At 45.5% G+C, this 16,690-nt stretch overlaps 1 protein-coding gene across 2 annotated transcripts in view; it reads left to right on the top strand.

Moving 5' to 3' along the window:
- The first annotated feature begins 1,287 nt into the window (after positions 1–1,287).
- Positions 1,288–16,690, top strand: part of ABCG2 (ATP binding cassette subfamily G member 2 (Junior blood group)) — a 63,314-nt gene continuing 47,911 nt past the window's right edge. Inside the window, exon 1 of one of the 2 annotated variants that reach the window (XM_053603997.1) lies at positions 1,288–1,427. The gene's annotated coding sequence lies outside the window, so the exon portion shown is untranslated. Of the gene's footprint in view, positions 1,428–1,464; positions 1,767–16,690 lie in introns of those variants that run through there. The other variant, XM_053604067.1, reaches the window with a different exon arrangement.

Raw genomic sequence — 16,690 nt, 5'->3', positions numbered from 1 at the left:
CCCCATATGCCAGAGGTGGTGGGTTCAAACCCAGCCCCGGCCAAAACAGCAAAAAAAAGGTACTTTATATCAATTTCATGTGTGTTTTATCCATTTTTATTAAGTCTCTTCCTGAAATTGCTTTTAGAGCTTGCTGGAAAATTTTTCATCTTTTCTGCTATCATAAAATTTTATTCTTTGGAGAGTTTTTTTCAATTGTTGGAAATAATCATTAAGAAACCGATCTGCAGAATTTATTCTAAATTTGGCATAAAATGAACTATGACTAAAATGTATTCGTATATGGGTCTTTAAGATGATAGTAAGTCCAAAAGAAAAATTTTGCCTAAATGTTTGGGCATATGAAATATCTATTTCAAAGTCCTTTAAAAGCATACAGGATAGTATTTTTATATTTATTTATTTATTTTGAGACAGTCTCAAGCTATCACCCTGTGTAGAGTGCTGTACGGTCATGGCTCACAGTAACCTCCAACTCTTGGGCTCGAGCGATCCTCTTGCCCAGGACAGTATTTTTAATTTTCCAAAAAAAAGTTACATTAATCACTTGGCTAACATGTTCCTGTATTTAACAACAATAATTCCTAGCGTTGATTTAAACAACTGATACTATGATTTATCTTTGTAAATGCAAACCAGAAAAATCTCAGTGCAGCCACCGGGCGGATGCAGGGATCGCCGGACACTCTTCCAGAACCTGCGCCGTCACTTTGGTCACTTTGGAGCCTTCCGCACCATCCTAACGCTGGAGACAAGTGCTTATCACAGGAATGTGAAGAATAACAGCTAAACTGTTGACGATAATATTTTCATTCAAAGAGTTTCTCTCCTCTCCCTCTCCACATTAGATTCAGTTCCTGATTTTATTGGCCCCGAGGCGCGAGCATCTAACTTCTTAGAAGCTATTTACCAGAAATCGACTGCTTGTTTCCGCGGTGGGCAACGCGTGCGCCGGGGAACTCTGGCGTTTCGGATGCTTTTAGGGGTTCCAGCCAGTGGCAGCGACCAAACCCACCCCGGCCAGAAGAGTTGTTTCTTGCTCAGCCCGGGTAGCGCCCCGTGATTACCGAAGCTGATCGTCCCCATCCACTTCGTACTCGTTCCCCAGGCGAGAGCTTTGGGGTTGTTGCCGCGTGCTCCGGGGGGCGTTCCGGCGGCCTCCATGCCGCCGCCGGGGGCGGTGGCTCCGCGCTCCCGCCCGGCGCGGGTCGCTTATCTGGGCCTGGCAGGCGGCGCCACGCCTTCCGCCCGCCCGCCCCGACGCGACCCGGGGGAGCGCGGCCGCCGCCCTTCGCTCCGGCCGCCCACAGCCCCAGGCGCCGGGCATGAAACTGCGGTCCACGCCGCCTGCGCTCGCCTGCTCGCCGCTCGCCGCCCCTGAGCGCGACCTCGGGTCCCCGCGCCCTCGCTGGCCGGCCGCCGCGCGGGTGAGTGCCCGGCCCGGGGGTTGTGCCGCGCGCACCGACCGGGTCCCCGGCGCCCGGGAAGGGAACAGGGAGTCCCGGCCGCTCGGCCTGAGACTGGGGCGCACGGCGAGGAGGCTTCTGGAAAGGAGTCCAGGGTGTTTGGGGACAGCTCTTCCCAACTTGGAAAGGGCAGTGCAGATGCTCATTGCCATTGTTGGTGGAAGCTGCTTCTTTGGGGCTTCTGTGGGGGAATATCCGGCTGACTCATCTCAGCATTTCTATTAAGGATCGTTAATCTGCCTCTGAGCCCACGAATCCTGAGATCCGAGCCTTTGGTTAAACCCAACCGCTATAATCTGAGTGAGTAAATGGTGAAAGCCGTTTTTGCTGAGAGTGTGTGTCTGGAAAGGTCGGTGGATATTCTGTGCCTGTTCGTTAGAAGATAGAAAACTATTCAAATGGGTTGTAAGCTCTCACAGTTTAATTCGAAATTGTGGCTTTTCAGAAACGATGCGTTAGTGCCAGCTATGAATACTTCTGGGTCTTGGAGTGCGTTAGTTCAAATGGTAAAATTCTTTTCTTCAGTTGCATGAGGCTAAGATTGTTACGGGATGGTTTTTAATTAGGTGGGGGAAAATTTGTTAATCTGAGTATTTTAAAGGAGTTGACTGGCATATTCTTTTCTTTATCCCCTAGAACATAAAGTTTATCCAGAACTTTGGACTCTTGGCTAAAGAATACGAACTCCCTTTTGTAATGTTTTTGTGGACAGTTGAGTGCCCTTCCCTCTCTGTGCTAAAGATCTCCCCTAAAGCTTGGTTTTCAGGAGGATCTCACAGCTCTCATATCCTGTATCTCCTTCAGCTTTTATCTGCTACTTTTCACATCCATTTGTAGAACATGTTGTACATAATACCATGTTGTTTAATGGTGATTTTTTTTTTTTTTTTTTGTAGAGACAGTCTCACTTTATGGCCCTCGGTAGAGTGCCGTGGCCTCACACAGCTCACAGCAACCTCCAACTCCTGGGCTTAAGCGATTCTCCTGCCTCAGCCTCCCGAGTAGCTGGGACTACAGGCGCCCGCCACAACGCCCGGCTATTTTTTGGTTGCAGTTCAGCCGGGGGCGGGTTCACGCCTGTAATGCTAGCACTCTGGGAGGCAGGTGGATTGCTTGAGCTCACGAGTTCCAGACCAGCCTGAACAAACTCGACCCCCATCTCTACTAAAATATAGAAAAACTAATTGGCATTGTGGTGCTCACCTGTAGTCCCAGGAGGCTGGGACAAGGGGGATGGCTTGAGCCCCAGAGTTTGCAGTTGCTGTGAGCAATGATGCTACAGCACTCTACAGAGTAAGGGAGTCAGAGTAAGATTCTGTCTCAAACCCCCAAACCCAGAATTCACTGCTTTTACATTTTTATTAGAATTCTCTTCTGTAAGGAAGAGCTGTCCTTTCTCCTCTGTTTATCTGTTTGTATCAGTACAGACTTCTGGATGTTCATTTTACTATACAGGTTAAAGTCCAGTATTGTCATTATTAACGCTGCTCAGATTGTTCCAGCTCTCACCGTCGGTACCTCTTTCAGTTTGGCCCCTGTACTATTTTGACATACACCTTCCTTTTTTTTTAAGAAAAACATTTCCTGATTTTCTGGTATCACAAAATACTCCTGGCTCATTTTGCATTTTCCGTGTCCTTACCCTAGAATGATCCTTTGCTTCACAGAAGTATAGTACTTTTATTTAGAATGGTATGAAAAACCAGGATCTGGGTACTAGATGTGCTACTGAAGTTACTTTTGAGCTTTTAAGTTTGTGGCCTAGCAAATGCATCTCTTCAAGGACTAATATTGCTTTAAGTTTCAAACACTACGGAGGACATACCTGTAGTTGCCAATTTGATTTGCTCTTGTGGGAAAGAAATTAAATTGGTAGTATTTAGGAGTTTTTGCTCAGTTTTGGCTCAGTGCCTGTAGCTCAGTGAGTAGGGCGCCAGCCACATACACCGAAGGTAGGGGGTTCAAGTCCGGCCTGGGCCTGCTAAACAATGACAACTGCAACCAAAAAATAAAAAAATAGCCAGGCGTTGTGGTGGGCACCTCTAGTCCCAGCTACTTGGGAGGCTGAGGCAAGAGAATCACTTAATCCCAAGAGTTGGAGGTTGCTATGAGCTGTGATGGCAGGGCACTCTACCAAGGGTGACATAGTAAGACTCTGTCTCGAAAAAAAAAAAAATACTCCCATTTTTTCAAATGCTGGCCTATAGGATCTTACAAAACAATGCACAGGTGAGTTCTATTTGTTAGGCTCTGGTAGGAAACCAATTATGTTTTATTAGCTGCATAGCTTAATTAAACTACATTCTGAGTAATAACTATTAAAATTTTAGTATCTGTTGACTTTACAGTGATAAAAGGATTCAGTACATTTCTTTTTTAAAATTTTTGTCTTTTTAAATTTATTTAGAGATGGGGTTCTTGCTCTGCTGCCCAGGTAAAATGTATAGATCATTGTAACCTCAAACTCCTGGGTTCAACTGAGTCCTTCTGACTCAGCCTCTGAAAGTTCTGGGAGCTAAAGTGGTGTGAACCACCACGGGAGTTAGTTGAATTTCAAATTCATATTTATGTTAGTCCTACTCACTATGGCAGAGTATTGCGGGTATAACGAGACATTACTTGGTCTGCTCTGTTGCCTATACTCATGGATTAGAGCAGGGGTCCCCAAACTTTTTAAACAGGGGGCCAGTTCACTGTCCCTCAGACCGTTGGAGGGCCGGACTATAGTTTAAAAAAGAAAAAACTGAACAAATTCCTATGCACATTGCACATATCTAATTTTGAATTAAAAAAACAAAACGGGAACAAATACAAGATTTAAAATGAAGAACAACTAAAGTTAAATCAACAAACTTACCAGTATTTCAATGGGAACTATGGGCCTGCTTTTGGCTAATGAGATGGTCAATGTCTGGTTCCATATTTGTCACTGCTAGTCGTAACAAGTGATGCAAGTGTGCATCAGTTAGTCCCAAGACTGAGAGGAGGAGTGGAGAGACAGAGAGGAGGGGAGTCGGAGAGTGCGCACACATTCCACACATGCGCACTGTAGCAGGACAGGCAGCCGTGGCAAAAACACCCAGAGGGCCGGATCAATGTCCTTGGCGGGCCGCAAGTGGCCGGCAGGCCAGTAGTTTGAGGACCCCTGGATTAGAGGGTCCTTGCAATAATTATGGGCCCCTCTGATTTTGTAGCATATACAGACACCCTCACACTTTCCCTGTCTTTTATACCTTTGTAAAATGTGTTTCAAACTCTTAAGTTTCAGAATTTTGAGAATGCTGCTGCCCATCTCTGATTTTCTGGTCATTATTCTTATTGCAATAATGATTAATGAATTAGAACCTAGACGGGAACAGGGGTATTGATCGTAATATAAGTAAACATATGCTAGACTCTTAGAGAAGGACTGGGTTGTAGGTCCAGTGCTGGGTAGCTTCTGATAAGTTCTAACTCAAATACTCACCTGTTCCTTTTGTTTTCTCCTTGGAGGCTTAAGATTCCAAAATTCTCTAATCACTGCTCTCCCTCTGCTGCAAGTCTTCCGACGGTGCCTGCGTGGTGGGGTCAGCCTCACAGAGGGGGAAGAGAAAGGACGCAGACTTCTCCAGGCCCTCTGTGGTCTTCCCGCGCCTCCTCCAGTCCTTCCCTGGTTTTCCTCAATTACTCCTTCTAGTTAAATTCAAGGGAGCTTCTCATCGTGTTCCATCTTAAGTCTTCATGAATTCTTCCTCAGTTCCTGTGGGCTTGAAGCAAAACCATTATTATGTGTTCTTTCTTGCCCTGGTTTCCCAATTCGAGAGTGTTGGGGCAAGTGGGATTGTTTGGGATCAGATAAAACTAGATAGAATCTTTACAAAACCTCCATGGATGTGACTTTGCAGAACATACCCAGGTATGTAAGGCTTCAGGGAGCAGGGGCACAGGGCAGTGTTCCCATCTTGGCCCTTGGGATTATTATAGTAGTCTCTCAAGTGGTTTCCCTTCCCTCAGAACTTAGCTGTGCTGTCCCGTCTCATTCTAAGGGAAAGCCAGAGTCCTTCCTCTGACTTTTATTTCCTACACTTTTGTCCTTCCTCACTCCACTTCACCTCCACTGGCCTCTTTGCTATTCTTAGACTAGCACTTGGATCTGTCTTGGCTCTGGTGTGTGCTCAAATGCCTTACTGGGAAGGATTTCCCTGGTCACCCTCTTTTGCTTTACTCTTTTCTTCATGGCTCTAGTGACAGATGTTTTTCTTTTCTTTCTTTTTTTTTTTTTTTTTTTTTGAGACAGAGCCTCATACTGTTGCCCTGAGTAGAGTGCTGTAGCATCATAGCTCACAGCAACCTTCAACTCCTGGGCTCAAGCGAGTCTCCTGCCTCCGCCTCCCAAGCAGCTGGGACTACAGGCGCCCACCACAACCTGGCTATTTCTTTTTGGTTGCAGCCGTCATTGTTGTTTGGCAGGCCCAGGCTGGATTTGAACCTGCCAGCTCAGGTGTATGTGGCTGGTGCCTTAGCTGCTTGAGTCACAGGCGCCGAGCCATACAGATATTTTTCATGAGTAACCTCATCAATGGTGTGAACGTTTATCTATTGTTTTGCTGTGTTCAATCTTATAACTCCAGTGTCTGCCATGTCATGTAAACCTAGTAAATATTGAATAAATTTTACAGATGAGAAACAGGTTTGGAGAGGTGAAGCAGTTCTCCCAAGGTTGCACGGCTTGGTAGAAGTCATGGTGTTGGGCTGCGCCTGTGGCTCAGTTGGTAAGGCGCCGGCCCCATATGCTGAGGGTGGCGGGTTCAAACCCGGCCCTGGCCAAACTGCAACCAAAAAATAGCCGGGCGTTGTGGCGGGCGCCTGTAGTCCCAGCTACTTGGGAGGCTGAGGCAAGAGAATCACTTCAGCCCAGGAGTTGGAGGTTGCTGTGAGCTGTGTGATGCCATGGCACTCTACTGAGGGCCATAAAGTGAGACTCTGTCTCTACAAAAAAAAAAAAAAAAGAAGTCATGGTGTTACTGGACCAACAGGGTTCATCTGCCTGTCCCTGTCAGCTAATATGCAGAGACAGGGATAGGTCTGATACTGGAAGTTCATCTTCAGTAGGTCCTTGGTCTTGGTGATTTGAATAATGAATCCATGGACCATAGATTAGTGGTAAGACAGGATTTATTTCACAGAAAAGAATACAGGGACAAAAATACCAAAGCTTCTGACAGAGAAAAAACCCAAGTGGGAAGAAAGCTGTCTGGCTGGGTTCTTTGTCCAGGGGTAGTCTGGTGGGTCGGGTTGTGTGTAGTTACATTTGGCCAGGACTTGGTAACAAATGAATGGATATAATTCCTTTGGTTCTCAGGCCTAGGAAACCTATATGAAATTGACCAGCCTAGGAAACTTACGTGAAATTGACCAGGCCTAGGAAATGGGGGTGGAGGGGGGTTCCCTTTTTAGCCACAAGTTCAAGGGGAGGGAGACCCTAAGGTGCTGGTGTCTACCCAGCAGGTGTCTGGAAGCCTCCTGCTGCCCAACTCCCTCAACCTGCTGGTTTCTCTGCCAGGGCCTGCACCACCAACACTGCCAGGGTGGAGGCAGCAGGTCTCTCAGCTCTGTGGAGCTGGTTGGGGGCCACCCGTCGTATATCAATTCTTCCTGTCCAAGTAGAAATTCTTACTGCTGTTAAGGAAGAAGGGTGAAGACTTGATCTAACTGCTTCCTGCTGAATTGGGCAATGAGAGAAGGGGGCAGTTAGGGTTTCTCTGGAGGGAGAGTGATCCAGGGGTCTGCAATAGATTCAGGTTTTGGACTGGAACCATTTTTACTGTGTGTGGCTCAAAGACATCATTTCTGCAAGACACAAATCTGATTAGCAAATTAAAAGGCAAGGGTAGAACAGTGAGAGGTGGAGGTTAAATTACAGTATCAGTGGTGTCAGGTTGGAAAAACAAAGTCAGTGATATTAGAAGAAAACTATATTAGCACTTTCCTTGCTTCTAAATAATAACTTCAAATTTTCTTTAGGCTCGCTAGTGTAGGTGGAGTGTGGTTGATTCCCTTCATGATCTGCTTCTGTAGGAGATGGTGGGTTCCAGGATTTTACTTGTGAATAATGTATCCAGGAATCTATTCCTATAACTTTAATAGCTATAGAAGAAGACAAGATAACAGGAAAGGGACCCTCCCACGTTGGGGTCAGAGAAGGTGAATTGGAAGGAAGAGTTCTGATCATAACTAGATCTCCAGGAGAGAAAAGCTCTTTTAGTGTTGAATGTGAAAATGTAGTTGGGAGATTTTTAAGGATTTGTTGAAATTTAGCTAAAGAAGTATTATGTTTTACTAATTCTGTAGTTTCTTGGTCTAATAATAAATTGTTAGTTAAAAAGAGTCTTTTATATAATTCAAATGGGCTACAACCAAGTCTGGAAGGTAATTTAATCCAAGGGAGATGAGTCTCATGAGTTAGCTTTCGTAACTGTCCTTTGATTTTTATCATTCATTTTTTTCTACCTTCCCAGAGGATTGGGACCTCCAAGAACAATGTAGATGATATTTTATGCTCAGGGCTTTAAATATTCCTTGTGTAATAGCTTCTTTAAAGGCTGGACCATTATCACTTTGCAAAGTGGACTCCCAGGAGTCCAAACTTGGGGATAATCTTATGTACTAAAGCCTTTACAAATTCCTGGGCCTTTGTTGTTCTGCAAGGGAATGCTTCAACCCAATTAGTATCCTCAAATACCAGCAAATATTGTATACCATGTACCTTAGGGAGACGAGTGAAATCCATTTGCCAATCTTCACCTGGGTATTTACCTTGTTTCTGTGTACCTGGGATAGTTAGATGGTGATTTGAAGGATTATTTCTCTGACCTACCTTACAAGTCCTTTATCTTTTTTATGGTTTTAAGTAAGGTCTTTCTATTAAAGAGAAGTGTTCTTCAGTGTCAAAATGAAAAGACCGATGTAAAGTTTTAAGTATTTTCCATTGACTTGCAGCACGTAATAGCAAAAGTCCACTTCTATTTTGTAGCCAGCCTGATGGAAGTAGTGAATAGTCTCTGGATAAAGCCTATTCCTTTTCTTTTCTTTTCTGGTATACTGATGTGTGTGATTCTTACATTATTCCTCCCAAATGAGAGGTGCCACAGGGGAATGTTTCCCATCCGTGGTGTCATTATAGCCTCTTTTTTTTTTTTTTTTGAGACAGAGCCCTGGGTAGAGTGCCGTGCAATCACAGCTCCGGCAACCTCCAGCTCCTGGGCTTAAGCGATTCTCTTGCCTCAGCCTCCCGAGTAGCTGGGACTACAGGCGCCCGCCACAACGCCCAGCTATTTTTTGGTTGCAGCGGTCATTGTTGTTTGGCGGGCTCAGGCTGGATTTGAGCCTGCCAACTCATGTGTATGTGGCTGGCGCCTTAGCCGCTTGAGCCACAGGCGCCAAGCCCATTTTAGCCTCTTTATCAGCAAGTCATTTACCTTCAGAAACATCATCTAAGGTTTTTGGTGCTCCTTACAATGAATAACTGCTACTTCTTGTGGAGCATGAACAGCTTGTCATAACCTATTTTGTGATGATATTTTACAGGTATTGTCTTTCTTTCCAAATAGCAGCGTGGGCATGTAAAATGAGGAAGGCGTATTTTGAGTCAGTGTATATATATTGACTCGTTTGTTTCTCCCAATTTCTAAAGCACAGGTTAAAGCTATTTTTTCAGCTAATTGTGCACTGGTTCCTGAAGAGAGACACCCATGCTCAATTACAGCGTACTGAGTAACTACAGCATAGCCTGCTTTGCGAGTCCCTTGTTTTATGAAAGAACTTACATCTGTACACAAAACCATGTCTGGATTGGGTAGAGGAGTTTCTTATGAGCCTTCTCTAGCTGCATAGGTCTGTGCTCTAATTTGTTGGCGATAATGCCTTGTTTCCTGATTGGATTCAGGGAGGAAAGTGGCAGGAGTCAGAGCAGCACAGGTGCGTAATTGTAGCACCTGTCCTTCTAGTAATAAGGCTCGCTATTTAAGAAGGTGGTTATCTGACAGCCAAAGGTTGCCTTTTGAATTTAAAAGTCTAGTAAGGTCATGAGAAGTGTAAATAGATTTCTTCCTGAAGGTAGCTTAGTTGCTTCTGGGGTTAAGAGGGCTACAGCTGCTACAACCTGCAGACAGTGTGGCCATCCCTTGGCCTCAGTGTCAATTTCTTTTTTTTTTTTTTGTAGAGACAGAGTCTCACTGTACCGCCCTCCGGTAGAGTGCCGTGGCGTCACACGGCTCACAGCAACCTCTAACTCTTGGGCTTACGCGATTCTCTTGCCTCAGCCTCCCGAGTAGCTGGGACTACAGGCGCCCGCCACAACGCCCGGCTATTTTTTTTGTTGCATTTTGGCCGGGGCTGGGTTTGAACCCGCCACCCTCGGCATATGGGGCCGGCGCCCTACTCACTGAGCCACAGGCGCCGCCCCAGTGTCAATTTCTTTACTAAGATATGCTACAGGTTGTAAAACTGGACCCCCAGTATTGGGTTAAGAGTCCTAGGGCAATTCTAGTTCACTCCGTAATATACAGATTAAATTGTTGTCCAGTAGGAAGACTCAAGGCAGGGGCCTGCAAAAGAGCAGTTTTCAACTGTTGGAATGCCTTATTTGCTTCTGGTTCCCATTCTAGAGTGACCAGGTCCTCTTTTTGAGCATTTTTAATTGAAGAATAGAGTGGGTTAGCTATTTCACTATATTCAGGAATCTAGAGTCTGCAAAAGCCCATAATTCCTAAGAAGCCTCAAAGCTGTCTGAGAGTTCCAGGTTTCGGGTGAGCCAGTATTGGTTCTCTTCTTTCTTTGCGCAAGGCTCTCTTCCCCTATGAAAGCTGGAGACCCAAATAGTGAACTTCTGGGACACATAATTGGGCTTTAGCCTTGGAAATTTTGTACCCACAATCAGCTAGAAAGTTTAATAGAATTTGTGTAGCTTTGTGGCATTCCTCTGCATCTGGTGCCCCCAAAAGAATGTCATCTGCATACTGAGTAAGAGTCGCTGTAGGATGTAAAAATGACTCAAGTCTTTGGCTAAGGCTTGTCCAAACAAGTGAGGGCTGTCCCTAATTCCCTGGGGTAACACAGTCCAGGTGAGCTGGATGTTGGAGTCAGAGGGGTCTTCAAAAGCAAAAAGGTATTGGGAATTCTCATGAAGAGGAAGGCAGAAAAGGCATCTTTTAAGTCTAGGACTGTGAAACAGGCAGCCTTTTCAGGGATATGAGATAATAAAGTGTACGGTCTGGGAGCTATAGGATGGAGAAGAATGATTGCTTCATTTATAATGTGGAGGTCTTGTAGCATCTGTTTGTAGAAGATATTGTTTTGTTGTTTTTTTTTTTTTTTTGTGGAGACAGAGTCTCACTGTACCACCCTCGGGTAGAGTGCTGTGACGTCACACAGCTCACAGCAACCTCTAACTCTTGGGCTTATGCGATTCTCTTGCCTCAGCCTCCCGAGCAGCTGGGACTACAGGTGCCTGCCACAACACCCGGCTATTTTTTTGTTGCAGTTTGGCCGGGCTGGGTTTGAACCCGCCACCCTCGGCATATGGGGCCGGTGCCCTACTCACTGAGCCACAGGCGCCGCCCCCAGAAGGTATTGTTTTTGATTGGGATAGATGGTGGGATTTTTTACTTAATTTGGACTGGTTGAGCATATCTTCCCACCTGTCCCTCTGTAGCCCAGACTTCTGGGTTAATTTCTGTCTCTGATAAGGGAAGGCACAGTATAGGTTCCTGTCCCATATTCACAGAAATGATTGTTCCCACTTTAGTTAGTATGTCCCTCTCCAGAAGGGAAGCAGGACTTTCAGGCATGATTAGGAAGGTGTGAGAGAATAGCTGGTCTCCCCAATTGCAGCTTAAAGGCTAGGAGAAAAATTTGGTAATCGCCTTTCCAGACACCCATTATATAGTTACAGATTTGGAGGAAAGAAGACGAGGGTTAGAGAGGAGTACAGAAAAGGTTGCTCCAGTGTCCAGAAGAAATTCTGTCTCCTGGCCCTCCACTATGAGGCAAACCCGGGGCCCTTGAGGGGTGATGACACAAGCTGGTGCCATGAGAATCTTCCCTGGGCACCCTCAGTCCAGTTTGGGTGCTGATGGGATCACTGTCCCAGGAGGTCTTCACATCTGAGGACAGGCCACCCTCCAGTGGTCACCCTTGCATTTTGGACAGGGGCCAGATGGCTTGCCCAGCCTGTGGAGCTGCTGGGGGCAATCTCTCCTGAAGTGGCCCGTCTGACCACATTGGAAGCACTTGTTCTTAGCTCCTCTGGCTTCCCTGTGCCTTTGAATGGTGCCCATGTGTCGGAGTGCCATTACTAGAGCTGTCATTCTTTTTCTTTCCCTTCTCTCTTTGTCCTCCTCTTTCTCCTGATCTCAATTACAGAAGACCACTGTGGCCATTTTAAGAAGATTCTCCCGGTTATGATCTGGGCCTAGAGCCTATTTCTGGAGTTTTCTTCAAATGTCTGGGGCTACCTGAGTGATAAATTTATCTTTTAAAATAATTTGGCCCTCTAAGGAGTCGGGTGTCAGTTGGGTGTGTTTTCTCATCGCCTCCCTACGCCGCTCAAGAAAGGCTGAGGGACTCTCATTTTGCTTCTGGTAAATAGCAGAAAACTTAGAATAATTCATAGCCTTTTTCTTGGATCGACTTAAACCTTCCAGGATACATGTTAGAAAATGTTGATGCCACCAGTCACCTTGTTTCTCGGGTCTCATTCGGGGTCCTCAAAGGGAACTGCCTGGCTTCCTGTGGGTATCTGTCCCTTTCCTCAGAGGACATGCTGCCGTCAATATTGGACATGAACCACAAATCACCCCACTTTCTGGCCTCATCCAAAATTTTTTTCATTAAAAGTGAGAGTTTGATCTAGCAGCATTACATCTCTCCAAGAGGGGTCAAAGCTTTGTCCTAACTCTTGAAGAACATTGGTGTACCTATCAGGGTCATCAGAAAATTTCCTAAATCTACTTTAATTTGTTTTAAATTTGCTAGAGAAAATGGAGTGGATACTCGTGCACTTCCCCTCTCACCACCTGCAGTCTCAACCAAGGGACGCAAAGAAGGATACAGTGGCTTTCTGGGGGTCCCATTAGGGACAGAAGAAACTCTGGGAATAAATTCCTTTTTGGGGTTTTCTAAAGGCATGGAGGAAGGAATGGGAGATATAGATGGTGGGTTTGAACTAGGTGGAGACAGCACCTCTTTTCCTGGCCATTTGGGGGATGTTATTACAGCCAGGAGAGCTGAATCTATCTGACAGGTTTTATACAAAAAAACCTGGCTCTGAGAAAAATGAAAGCTTGCACACAGATAATTTAGACCATCTCTCCTTTTGTTTACCGTAATTTTAGAATATCCCCTGGTGGTTATTGTTTGCCATTTGTGAGTCAATTCTAGGCCCAGACCTGGGTGCAGAAGAAAACCACGCGTTCTTTTTTCAGCATCTGGGGATCAAAGATGTCCCAACACAGCCCAGGAGGGAGTTCCAGCAGCACAGGCCTTAAAAATCAGATATCCAGAAGCCTGGTCCCATCAGATGAAAGTTCTCTTGGCAAGAGACTATGTTACTTGGGTGTTCTTTTAGAGAACATTACCCATCTGTGGGAAAGAACAAACATCCAGCGGGCTTAATCAATCCCACCCTGTATTTCCTGGGTTGTCAAAGCATTCTCCGACCAACCCAAGAAGCCTTCCAGCCAAACAAAAGGGAGCATCCTTCCATTGCTTGGGGAAGAGTCCCTGAGGAGAGTGATCTCCTCAGCTCCTGTGCTTGTGTGGATTTAGCCACTGTAAGCTACCAGTGTAGCGCTTTGTACCTGCTGGCTCTCCTGTGTTCCAGCAGCACAGCCCAAGAAAGCAGGTGTCCAGGAGCCTAGTTTCACCTAAAGCAAGTTCTGCCCCTTTCTGCACCTGCCCCAGAGTAAAGTGGGGATACCAAATGGAAGAAAAATAGAAAGAAAGAAAAATAAAGTGGGGATGAGCCCTGTCCAGGAGAAGACGGCTGTGTAGTACTTGCATATTTAACCTTTTATAATTTTTACAAGCTTTTTCCAAATCCCCAGTAATAAAGGAGAATAGGCTTTCTATCATGAACAAGGTTTGTTTTTTTTTTTGTTTTTAAGACAGAGTCTTACCTTGTCACCCTTGGTAGAGTGCCATGGCATCATAGCTCACAGCAACCTCAAACTCTTGAGCTCAAGCGATTCTCTTGTCTCAGCCTCCCAAGTATTGGGACTACAGGTGCCCGCCACAATGCCTGGCCCTTCTGTTGTTGTTGTTGTCATTGTTGTTTAGTAGGCTCAGACTGGGTTCTAAACCACCAGCCCTAGTGCATGTGGCTGGCACACTAATACTGAGCTACGGGCATCGAGCCCATGAAAAGGTCTTAAATGCTATGTTTTCCAACCTCCTTTCTTACACAAAAGTTAGCAAGGCAACAATAATAAAACTCCATAACAAATCAAGGGTGAGAGACACTTTGAAACAGTTACAATTAGTTACAATTAGTTGAAGTCTTAGAAAAACCTAAGACTTCATAAACTTTCCCATTTACAAATAGACCAGAAAAAAATCAAATACCCAGGGTCATTTTCCTCCCCTTTCTTCATTTTTAAAAGACTGAACTTTAGCCTAGGGTTTAGGGCCCTTCTTCCCGGGGTGTGTGGGGTGTCCTGGGCTTCCCTTCACAGGCCTCTGGTTGCCCAGAGAAGCCATATAGGGGAGTCATTTTGCCCTTTGTTTGGAGCTGACTTATAGGCCTCTGTTAAAGTGGTTCACCTTTTTTTCTCAGACACACGAAAAAAGCCAATTGAATTTAATTTTGCAATGAAAGGCAATAAAAAGGACCTTATAACACACCTACAACATCTGAAGCACACTGAAAACATCTGAAAAAAATACCAGAATAAGCCAGTACAAATTTAACTAAATGCATAAAGCAATCCTTTGCCAACATTCAAACAAAGCATGTAAAGTACAAGGGGAGTGAGAAAAGTAGCAGGGGTCTATAGAGACAAATAGAAAAAGTTGGGGACCATGGAAGAGAAGAAAAGATAGTAAAATAGCTGAGAGAACCTGTTTTTCAGAAGGCCCTCCAGTGCCCTGGGGTCAGAACCATTGCTGGGGACCCCAGGACCTCTTTGCTTGGCTCTTAACCAGAGCAAGGCAGTGAATACAGATGAGTTTCAAAAGTCTTCTAACATTCTCTTCGGCTCCTTTCTGAAGCCAAGGGGAATTAGAAAGTTTGTTCTCCAACAGCCTTTTGCCTGTGACCTGGAGATCAGCAGCCATACTGTGCACTTTTACCAGCTGACAGGCATCAAGATTATTAGTGTCCATTATTATAACTACAGAGAAAAATAGGATAGAGGTAAGTGGTCCCATTGCTTACCCTAGAGCCTCTTCTATCCTGGACAAGCCCCCCAAATATGATACCGGAATTTTGTCTTCAATAGGTCCTTGGTCTCGGAGATTCAAAAAATGAATCCACTCAGAGACCAAGGACTTACTGAAGACGAAATTCTGCTATCAGGTCCACCAAACTTTTATTAGTCAGAAGGCCAGCGATTCTGGAGAACAGGGAGAGCAGCCTCTCCAAGACTGTTCTCTTTTCTTCCTTTTCCAAAACTACAGTTTTATACATAAAAGTTCAAAGCAAAGACCACATTAACTCTTATTTTATATAATAATCAGTAACTCAGGGATGTATTACAACATTTCCAATTCAAAAATTAATCTCCTAAATCAATCCTCCTAAACTACTCAAAATTAGCATCTTGAGGGTAGGAACTAAATTTACCAAACAATAAGAATGAGAGACTGGAGGTGAAGGCCACTTAGCAAAACTGACCAGACCAGCTGTGTCCTGTTGGTCCTCTCCTGACTCCATCTTATTCTTACTGCATGTGCTCTCCATGGTATGGAAGGTAATTGGCATGGAAGTTAAAGGACAGAAGGAACTCAACCCCCCACATTCTGTGATAGGTTAGGTAGCATTTTACGGGCAGCCTTGGGAATTGAACGTCTGTTTTCCTCTGGGAAACTGCTGACCAAGAAGCAGATGAGATTAAGAAAGTCTGGGATGTAGCATAGGCACTTGATCGTAATCATTTCATGTGTGATATGATTAATTTTTTTTTTTTTTTGAGACAGAGTCTCACTTTATTGCCCTCAGTCAAGTGCTGTGGTGTCACAGCTCATAGCAACCTTCAGCTCTTGGGCTTAGGCGATTGTCTTGATTCAGTCTCCTGAGTAGCTGGGACTACAGGCGCCCACCACAACGCCCAGCTATTTTTGTTGCAGTTTGGCTGGGGCCTGGTTTGAACCCTCGGTATGTGGGGCTGGTGCCCTACTCACTGAGCCACAGGCGCCACCCTTTTTTTTTTTTTTTTTTTTTTAAAGAAATGGGGTTTCCCTCTGTGGCTTAAAAGGGAGTGCAGACTAATAATTCAGATGCCTGTCAGCCCCTAAAAGCGCATATCAGCTCCCAACCTCCAGGTCATGGGGAAGAGGTTATTGGGGAACAAACTTTTTTTGAGACAGAGCCTCAAGCTGTTGCCCTGGGTACAGTGCTGTGGCATCACAGCTCACAGCAACCTCCAATTCCTGGGCTCAAGAGATTCTCCTGCCTCTGCCTCCCAAGTAGCTGGAACTACAGGAGCCCGCCACAATGCCGGGTTATTTTTTGGTTGCAGCCGTCATTGTTGTTTGGTGGGCCCGGGCTGGATTCGAACCTGCCAGCTCAGGTATATGTGTCCGGTGCCTTAGCTGCTTGAGCCACAGGCGCCAAGCGGGGGACAAACTTTCTAATTCCCCTTGGTTCCAAAAGAAAGGAGCCAAAGGGAATGTTAGAAGGCTTGAGAGCTGAGCAAACAGAAGTAGCCCCCCGAGGTCCTGGGGTGACAGTGCCTGTGGCTCAGGAAGTAGGGCGCTGGGCCCCATATACTGAGGGAGGTGGGTTTGAACCCAGCCCTGGCCAAACAACAACAACAAAATAGCCAGGCGTTGTGGCTGTTGCCTGTAGTCCCAGCTACTCGGGAGGCTGAGGCAAGAGAATCACTTAAGTCCAAGAGCTGGAGGTTCCTGTGAGCTGTGAGGCCAAGGCTCTCTACGAAGGGCAACAAAGTGAGACTCTGTCTCTAAAAAGAAAAATCAGTAAAGGGTTACATGTGGGAGCACCACGCAGTGGTTTTCTCCAGGGCAGG

Source organism: Nycticebus coucang, chromosome 1 (assembly GCF_027406575.1).
Source record: "Nycticebus coucang isolate mNycCou1 chromosome 1, mNycCou1.pri, whole genome shotgun sequence".
NCBI classification, from domain to species: domain Eukaryota; kingdom Metazoa; phylum Chordata; class Mammalia; order Primates; family Lorisidae; genus Nycticebus; species Nycticebus coucang.
The sequence above is the reverse complement of the archived record's forward strand: the minus strand, read 5'-3'. Positions and strand labels throughout refer to the sequence as shown.